The 9,604-nt window shown below is 32.0% G+C and overlaps 1 long non-coding RNA gene across 1 annotated transcript; it reads right to left on the bottom strand.

The window, feature by feature from the left end:
- Positions 1-1,102: 1,102 nt before the first annotated feature.
- Positions 1,103-2,567, bottom strand: LOC128553193 (uncharacterized). The gene is made up of 2 exons (XR_008369291.1): positions 2,283-2,567; positions 1,103-1,794 (listed from the first exon to the last, which is right to left on the bottom strand). It is a non-coding gene; the product is annotated as an uncharacterized LOC128553193 (long non-coding RNA).
- Between the last annotated feature and the right edge of the window lie 7,037 nt (positions 2,568-9,604).

The raw sequence follows: 9,604 nt of genomic DNA, 5'->3' as shown, positions 1-9,604 counted from the left end.
ATGTATTCAAAAGTAAAATTTGAAAATTTTATCTGAAAAGATAAAAAATGTTTGGTTTTATGACAGATTTCGTAACACGGGAAATAACCACAAGAATAAACTATTTCAGTCGTTGTTTCTTCAGTTTGTGTTTTCACTTATTGGTAATCACTGGCTCTTTTTAAATAAATGAATCTTCTTTTACAAAGAATATTTAGATATTCACTTAAAGTGCAAACATCTAGCTGGCTAATGTCCTTCACATTTTGTATAAAAACATTATTCAATTATGTAACCATGGCAACATATGCATTTGATTCTGTTTTCTACAATAATACTTTAAAAACGAGCTAAATTTGGAAAAGTGTTTAAGATAACTTGAATATTATAAAGTGGTATGTATTCAAAAATATTATCTCAAAATTCCATGTAAAAAAAATTAAAATGTTTTGTTTTATGACAGTGTTTGTAACATGAGTAATAACTATAAGAATAAGACATTTCTGTCATTGTTTCTTCATAACTTGCCTTTTACCTGCTGGTAATAAATTACTATTTTGAAATAAATGAAACATATATTACTATTGATTTTTTATTGTTTATGCTTATCTAGAATACTAGAAAGTACAGTAATTAAAATTTTTCCATATTTTCTAAGAAAATCGTGTTACCATGGCGACATATGTTTTAAATTCCCTTTTCCTAAAATAATACTTAAAAACAAGAGCTTATTTTAAAAAGTATTTCTAGTAAGTTAAATATTTGAAAGTACAAGTATTCAGGAAAGAAATCTGAAAATTTCACATAAAAACTTTAAAATAGTCATGTTCTGTAACAAAAGTAGTTATCGTAAGAATAAACATTTCAGTCATCCCTTTCCTCATAATTTGTTTTTTCACTGGCTAATTATAACTGACAATACTGAAGAAAGTGAACATTCTTTTACCATTACATTATATACTGTAGATCCCTTATTGAAATACAAATCCATAATTTCAATGAAATATAATTTGAATTATGTTACCATGGCAACATACATACTAAATTCCTTTTTCTAAAAATACTTAAATAATTAACACAACAGCTTAACTTTTGATGAAGGTTACACTACTACAAGCTCTGGTGAAAAGTAAATATTTATTTCCAGCCAATACTTTAATGTAGGTAACTGAAACTACAACCTTTACTTGATGTTTAACCTTAACAGCTAAACACATCTATATGAACAGCAAAACAGGCTAAAGTGTTGTATATTAAAAAATTCAACAACAATTTCTATCTTTTATATTCACATCCTTTTTTCAGTTCTCAGAAAAATCCTCGTCAATCCAATTTCAGTTCAAGTGGTTTGGGACAAACAGAATCCTTTGACTTTTCAGACAAATACTATTCTCTTATGAGTTCATACAAGTACATTGCCAGGCTTGTGTCATTCCCTGTCAATAATATTCATTTGACAAGGGGGAGTAGATTTTAGTAAGTTAACTGGACTGTCACTTTTAAGACTAACAATCCAGGTGTTTCCGCAGACATGATAAAGTGGTAATACTTGGTTATCTTCTTCAAAGTTTAAAATATTGTGATAAGATATTTCTCCACTGGTAGAATGTGACAGGATTTAAATCTTTGTTGACCAACTGTGTTGTTATGACATTTCTTGGATGACTGACACACTGTGTCAGCAATATCATGTTTTATTAAAGGTCTCAGCATTCACCCTCCTCCACAGATTCTTCTAAATTCAAAAGAGCAAGTCAGATTCAAACTTTGCATGGTCTGTGATCATTGTTGAATATTCAATCGATCTGTGATATCCTGTAACAAATAAGTAAAACATTTTATTTTAAATAATTAACCTGGGATTCGCTTTATTTAATAAAAGCAGGGTTATCACTATTTGATAATAGATAATTCTTACAACCAATGCTCTAAAATATTGTCAAACAGACTGACAACAGAGTGTTGTCAGTATATAAAATGTTCTTTGTTTGTAGATTTTGGTTACTGCAAATAGGATGTTCTAAAACACATTTTTTGCATTTATTGTGTTAACCCTTAACCTGCTAAATTTGTAAAATGGACTACTCCTTCTTTAAATAGAGACAGTACCATTTATAGCTTATAGGGGGTTCTAATAGAAAATTTGCTGACTAAGTATCAAACACTGCAGATCATGATCAGACTGCACAGATGTGCAGGTTGATCTTAATCTGCACTGGTTGCAAAGGCAGACATAGCTGCCTCGTGCAGCCTAAGGGTTAAAAGTATACACTGTTTTAACAGCTATCAAAAATGGTTGTTACCTAGTAAAACTCTCCACAGACCATACCACAGCAAGATGTTATTTCTATTCTAGCTAGCAGCATTGTCAAAATGGAATACCAATACAGGTAGTGATGTACCATGCTCACAAGTTGTCTGCCCCTTAACCAACTGAGTTGCTTTCATAAACAAGAGGAAACACTTGCCTTCCTGAAAAAAGATTTAAAAGTCTTTGGTAAAAGTGTCTGTTATCTTCATGTATCTCAGGAACCTTTACAGTCTTCATTCTAATCCATATTCTTGGTGCAATAAAACTGGTAAAAAAATTCAATCATATAGCAGTTATAAGATAACCACTTTTTGGCCGACAATACCAGAAACAGCAGTAACATCGTGCAAACATTAACCTTTATTGGTCGACGAAGCTTAAAAATGTGCGGCACAGGTTCATTTTCAGGGAATATGTAACACAATTAATCATACATCATTTTACAGATATTTAAAGATATTTACTGTCTTTCATATTCATTATGGCCCAGGTTTTTATCTCTGGTATGATGCAGGTAGTTCATTCAATCTTCTATCTTATGTCTTCTATGATAATGCTGTTAGAAGTACTTTCCCCAAGATAGAACATTGCATGCTCAAGCATTTGAAAGACAATATAAATACCTTTAAGATGGTGTACAGTAAATGGTTTCATATTCCCTGGCATAGTAATTGTTGCTCTTCATTTTGTTCACTAACGGCGTTTCTCCCTTGACAGCTACATACAAAATTGATTAATACACCCTATACATTCTCAAAGTATGCGCGTTGTATAATAAAGTGTGTCACATTCCATGACAGTTTGTCTTTAAGCTGTTGAATATACCACCAACGAACATTTACATTGCATATAAGGCCGTGTATTATATTTGCTGCTAAATACCTAATTTTTTTCACCCAGAAGCCTTACTGTGCGCTAGGGCAGCCATTTTGTTACTGTTTGCCAGCTAAGTGTGCGCTCTTTTGATTATCATAGTCTACTTTCAATTTCACATTCTAAAAATAGGTTTCGATACTCCAAGGAAAATGAGCGATTACAAAGTAACAAAATGGAATTTAGATAAAATAATTGCTATTTGCATAGTCTGAAACCATAAAGAAAATATAGACAAATGATAAGATTGCTTGCGATTCTATGGAAAGTAGCTTTAAGGTTTCGAAGTAGGCCTTGAGAAACAAAAATTAAACAACACTAAATCATAGAAAGAAAGAGTTGTTTGACATGAAAATTGAACAGCATGTAAAACATGTATATTACTTTACGAGACAGGTGTCAGTATATTGATATAAACATTGAATTCCGGAAAAGGTCTGCCTAAAGGAGCTTCCGGACAGTTAAACATCTTTAAAAACTCACCAGTTTGTTTCTAAATCTGGTAAACCAAAAAGCCACTAAACATGTTTCATATCTGAGACGTTGTTTTTTTTATCTTTCAGCATGAAAAAGCAGAATGCACTTGGATGCCTTTCGAGAACGAAGTACGACACAATGGTATCGATGCTGAAAAACGAATTCGAAGTACCCGTCAGTCAAAGAACGCAAGAACAGAAACAGGCGATAATGCAACTTAGGAAACGTAGGGATCAGTATGGACTCAATGATAGAGGACAATTATTGTGTCATGGAAAGATCGTTATTGTTGAAGATAAATTGCCTGCATTTGTCAAAAAGGCTTTTAAAGATAGTCACGGATGTGGTCCTCGAGTGCTATACAATAAGACGAAATTGAAGTATACAGGATTCACCCTTCGGAAGGTCATTGAAATTCTATCTAAAAGTAAAAGTTACAGCCGATCGACCGGAACATCGGTGGCAGATTGATTGGATTAATATGTCGGAAGATGCAGTTAAGTTTAACGGTCACACGTACAAATACATTTTGCAAATCATTGATGTATACTCGAGATACATTTTACCGCAACCGCTAAAAAGCAAAACAAGTACCGAGATAGCTGCAGCACTTGAAAAGACAATAACGTAAAACGGAGCTCCAAAAATCATACAATGTGACAACGGTCCTGAATTTAAGGGACAGAAAATGAACCATTTTCAGAGAACAGTTACAAGTGTTTCTTTTAATGCATTTGCAATAGCATGCGAGTGGTGAAATTTCGCATAACAGAGTGGAACACAGTTATCAGCAATTGTTTATATTTATTTCTTTACAGATGATATTCATTTTCAAAGGGAGTTAACATTTTCCCGATTATTTTAAGTACAAATGGCGTTCATTTTCAAAGGGAGACAACTTTTCCCGATTATTTTAACTAATCGTCGAGAAAAAAGTTGTCTACCTTTGAAAATGAATGTCATTTGTAAATAAATAAAGATAAACAATTGCTGAAAACTATGTTCCACCTTGTTATGTGAAATTTCACCACTCGCACGCTATTGCAAATGCATCAGTTCGAACATGTGTAACAGTTCTTTGAAAATGGTGAGTTTTTAAAGGCGTTTGACTGTCCGGAAGTAGGGCCCCTATAGGCAGTCATTTTCTGGAATTCAAAGTTTATATCAGTATACTGACACTTTTTCGTAAAGAAATATTTTTTTTTTACATGCCTTTTCAATTTTAAAGTCAAAAAACTCTTTTTTTTTCTAAAATTTGGGTGTTGTTTGTTTTTTGTTTTTTCAAGGCCTCCGCCCGAAACCTTAAAAATTTTCAAAGTATACAAGCCCCCGACCTTAGATATTTTGCAAAAGCACTGGGAAAACTACATCTCTTTAAAAATTGTTCAAATCATGGACCCCGGGGGTCAATTAGATCTCCTTTGGGGCAAAAATTTTTTCACGGGAAATATATTAAACCCAAATAAAAAAATTTTTAATTTTCCTTTGGGCCCCGACTATTTTATATAATTTTTTTGTGGGCATGGCCAAAGTGAATGCCTCTCAAAAATTGAGAAAACCCTTCACCTGATGTCAAAATTCCCCACCTTGTCTAATGACTTGCAAATTTTCCGGAAATTTTTAAAAAAATTTTCTAAAAAAAAATGAAATGACAAGAGTTAAATTTTTTTACATTTTAAAAATCAAAAATTCCAAGTAAAAAGGGTTCCTATTTAGTTTTTATAGAAAAAAACTAAATATACTTTAAAAACCTATTTTTTTAGAGCCAAAAGGGGGAAAGGGAGTTAAATATTTGCATGAAAATTAGCAAAATTTATAAGGGGGTTTTTTAAAAATTTTTCCCTAAATCAAACCAACCGGGAAATTTTAGCCCCTCTCTCTGGATTATAAATAAACTTCTAATCTTATACAATATAATTTAAAAATTTCAGAAAAACCCCAAAATTTTAAAGTTAACAATTCAAATTGTAAATTTTTACTATGACTTTTTCAAAAACCCACAAGGTCCAGGAAAGCGATTCGGCCCTTATTAAAGGACCATATGGGCCCTTCTTGTTTATTTTGATTCATAAACAATTGCATTTAATTCCATATCCCCTTTGAGTGTAAAAAAAAAGAAAAATTTTTAAAAGGTTTTCTTGTTTTGTATTTTTTTAAACATCATGTTTCCCTTGAATTTGTACCAAATAAATTAACTTGAAGCAAGTTTAAAATAGGGGGAATAAATTGTTCATATTTTGTTAACAGAAACCCAAATTCATAAAAATTTGCTTTTTTAAATTTGGGCCGGAAGTTGACGAAATGTTGACAGGGTGAACACATACCTTAAAGCGGGGCTTAAAAAAGGGTTTTTTTCCTCAAAACCCCTTGGGGAAAAGGTAGATACCTGGATATCTATCAAACGCAAAAAATTCCTTTTAAAAATTGATTGTGGAAACCCTTTAGCCCATCAAAAATCACTTTCCTATTTTTGTAAAAAACTCACATTCCTTGTGCTGTATGAAACATATGGACTGGTTTGGATTAAAACATTTTTTTAAGCGCTAACTGATAAGTAAAAAACAATTCTTTGAAGTCCTTTTTGATAAAACCCCTTTAAAAAGGGGTGAAAAAGGGTCATTTCCAACATTTTTAAAAAGTTCAAAAACTGGGGCAAACTTTGGCAGAAGTCCTTTTTTTAAATTTCACTTATACAAAAAAACAAAAAAAAATCAATTTAAAAACCCCAAAACCCTTCAACAATCTTATCGCACCTTTCCATTATAACTTCCTTTTCCCAAAAAATACGGTGAGGCTCAACTATTACCCTTTTACACAAGTAATTTTTAAAAATCTCCGTCTGGAAACAAACATCCCCTTTGGTAAGGGTTTTTTCCCCGAAAGCTTTCGACCAATTGATCATCACCCCCTTCTCTAAAAATCGTGAAATTTTGTGACTACAAAATTTTCTCATCCGGGATTCAATCTTTCTTTAGAAACCTTTTCTCAATCTACAGGGGTTTTTAAAGGGCTTAAAACTTTTTACCCATTTCTATCAGGGGTTTTTTCCCTCAAGGTTCAGTTTTGGGTTTCCTTGTCCCCCTTTTTTTTTTATCAATGCCTTCTTGCCCTGTTTTAAAAGGGTTAAAAAAACCTTTTTGGGGCTGATGACACTATCATATACCCAACATAGACCCCTTTTAATTTAGCCTTTAAAAAATTAAAGATGTTTTAAAAAAATAAAAACGGGAAAAACGAATTTAAATTTCTAGGGGAAATTCAACCTGAAAAATTGCGAAAAAATTTGGAACCCTCAAAACAGAGAGAAAAATTTTCCCCTTTCCAAAAAAATTATTTAATCAAGAACAAAAAAAACCTACGGGATATGCAAATATCATTGGTTACATTAGTAAAGTCTTAATTTGGGAAAACACATAATTAAAAATCTTCAAAACTCGTAACACTCTCAGATTTTTTAAAAAAATGTAAAATGTAATAAAAATAAATTAAAGAAACCCCTAAAAAACATTTGCCTACAATTAAAATTTAAAACACCATATTGCATCCATTGCAGAAAAAAAATATTATATGAATTAAAAATCTTTAAAAAATTAAAAATCATCATATCATTATCTTCATAAATTTATTTTTTTAAATTATTAACCCTAGAATTGTTGAGCCCCTCTTTTAAAAATAAAATAAACTTTTAAAACGGCGCTTCCCAATTAAACATGTGAAATCCAGATTTTTAGGAAAATCAAAAAAAACGGGGCATAGAAATTTTGAAATTTAAAACTGAACCCATTTAATGAATTTTTTTTTTTGTACAACTTTTTTGGGGATGATGTCCCTCCTATTTTCTATATATGTTCTTATTTTCTATGCTGCCATTTGGGTTTCAAGTTTTGGGATGTTACGCTACTTTGGTATGATAACCAGAACATTTTTAAAAATCCAAAAAAAAGTTTTTGTTCTCTTGCTAAACTCTCCCTACCCCGGGCTGAACCCGGGCCAACTCTGGTCGGGCCAGAGAAACCAGAGTTCGGGGCTACATGGCTACTTAAATAGCCAATTAAAGAATCTTATTAACTTAAAATTTCAGTTTTAAACATGCTATATAGAAAGAAAAAACATTTAATTTTCAAGATCAAATTTCAGCTAAGACGAAAGGGTTTTTGCAAAAAGGGGACCTGTTCCCCCCTGGCTCCCTTTTGGCGATCGGGAACCCAGAACTTTTAAAACCCTAAAATTTTTGGCTATCTCCAACCGAGAACCAAAAAAGAGTACTTTGTTTAAAACCATTTTAAAATATTTAAATTAACATAAAATTTCCCGTTTTTAATATGCTTTTTAAACATAGAAATGGTATTTCTTTTCATAATCAAACCCAGCAAAACAAAAATTTTTTTTGGGGGGAACACGGGCCCCTGGTTACTCTGGCTTCTCGGGTGACCAGAATAGCCAAACATGTTAAAATCCTAGAACTCGGGCTACTCGGGCTAAACCCAAGCTCTCTGTTAGAAATACCCCAAGAAACCAAAATCAAATGATACCCCTTTGTCCCTGGGGCACTGTGGCAAATTTGGGCGACCTGATACAAGAACAAAAAAAAATCTAGAAACTCTGCCAAATCTGGTTGAATTCTGGTTTAACTCGCCCGAGAACCTTTTTTTGGGATACGGGAAAACTCGGGCTACTCGGACCACCCCAGAAAAACCAAGGTATGACCTATTTCCTGCTGAACTCGGCTACTCGGCCACCCCAGAAAAACCAGAGTTTTTATTTTCTCGGGGTTTAACCTCTGGCTACTCTGGTTTGCCCAACTAACCAGATTTTTCTGATTCCCCTGGCTACCTGGCTAAACTCGGGCTTACTCGGCTAAACCCTCTGGCTACTCGGGCTAATTTCACGAAAAAAACTGCACGGGTATCTATTTAAAAAACCCATTAAGGTTTTTCGGGTTATCATTTTAACCCTACTTAAAAATTTTTTAAAAGGGTTTGATAATAAATTTTTTTTGGCCATGTAACGGTTTTGGGGTTCAAACTTTAGCACTGATCATTTACCTCATTTATGTTAAATTAACACTTAAAAAAATTGATTTTCACTGGAGGTATTTTTAAAATTTTTTTCCTATCCTGGTTGCCCACCAAGATAGAGTTTATTTTATCAAAATTAAAATTTGATAAACATATTTTGGCCAAAGGAAATGTATAAATATTAGACATATTATAATGTTTTTGTTAAAATTTTTGGGCCTTTAAAAAAATTATGTATTTAGAGGGGAAATTCTTTAAAAAACGAAAAGTTTGAAAAATTATTATTACCCCCTTTTTTGCCTATTTTTGGTTTTCGAAACCAAAAGTTGGGAAAATAAATAAATTTCCCAAAGCTACACAAAAGTTTTTAAAACTTGCATTTTTTTTTCAGATTGTTCAATAGTTGATATTCTATAAAAATGAAAATTTAAAACTAGGCATTGAAATCGAAAAAAAAAGAAATACCCACTTTTTAAAACTTTCATTTTAAAAGGGGAGTTTTAAAAAATTTTAAAAATTAAAAAAAATACATTTCAAATAGAAACCCAACCAAAGAAGCGGCCCCTTTTTTGCCCTTTAAAAATTCTCTACCAAATATAAAAAAAGAAAAAAATGCAAAAAATGTTGATTAAACGGATTGCCCACCTTTAAACGCAAAACTAAATGGATCAAAATTTTCATATTTTATTTAATCAAACGGCATGCCACCGTCAAAATGACTTTTAAGGACAGTTTTTGTGAAAAGTAAACTAACGGAATAAAGTAAAAAAAAGAATACCTATATCCCTACTATTACTTCTTTTTTTATCCCGGTGTGCTGACGCATTTTTTTACCTTTGAAACATCTGCAAAATCCAACTAATCTATTACCTTTTTTTTTGCAGATAAGAAGCAAAAAAAAAAACCCTGTTTTGTCCCGAAGTTTAAAAAATCTTTAAAATCGATC

The sequence above is a fragment of the Mercenaria mercenaria genome, unplaced genomic scaffold, assembly GCF_021730395.1.
Source record: "Mercenaria mercenaria strain notata unplaced genomic scaffold, MADL_Memer_1 contig_3580, whole genome shotgun sequence".
Classification (NCBI taxonomy): Eukaryota; Metazoa; Mollusca; class Bivalvia; order Venerida; family Veneridae; genus Mercenaria; species Mercenaria mercenaria.
The sequence above is the reverse complement of the archived record's forward strand: the minus strand, read 5'-3'. Positions and strand labels throughout refer to the sequence as shown.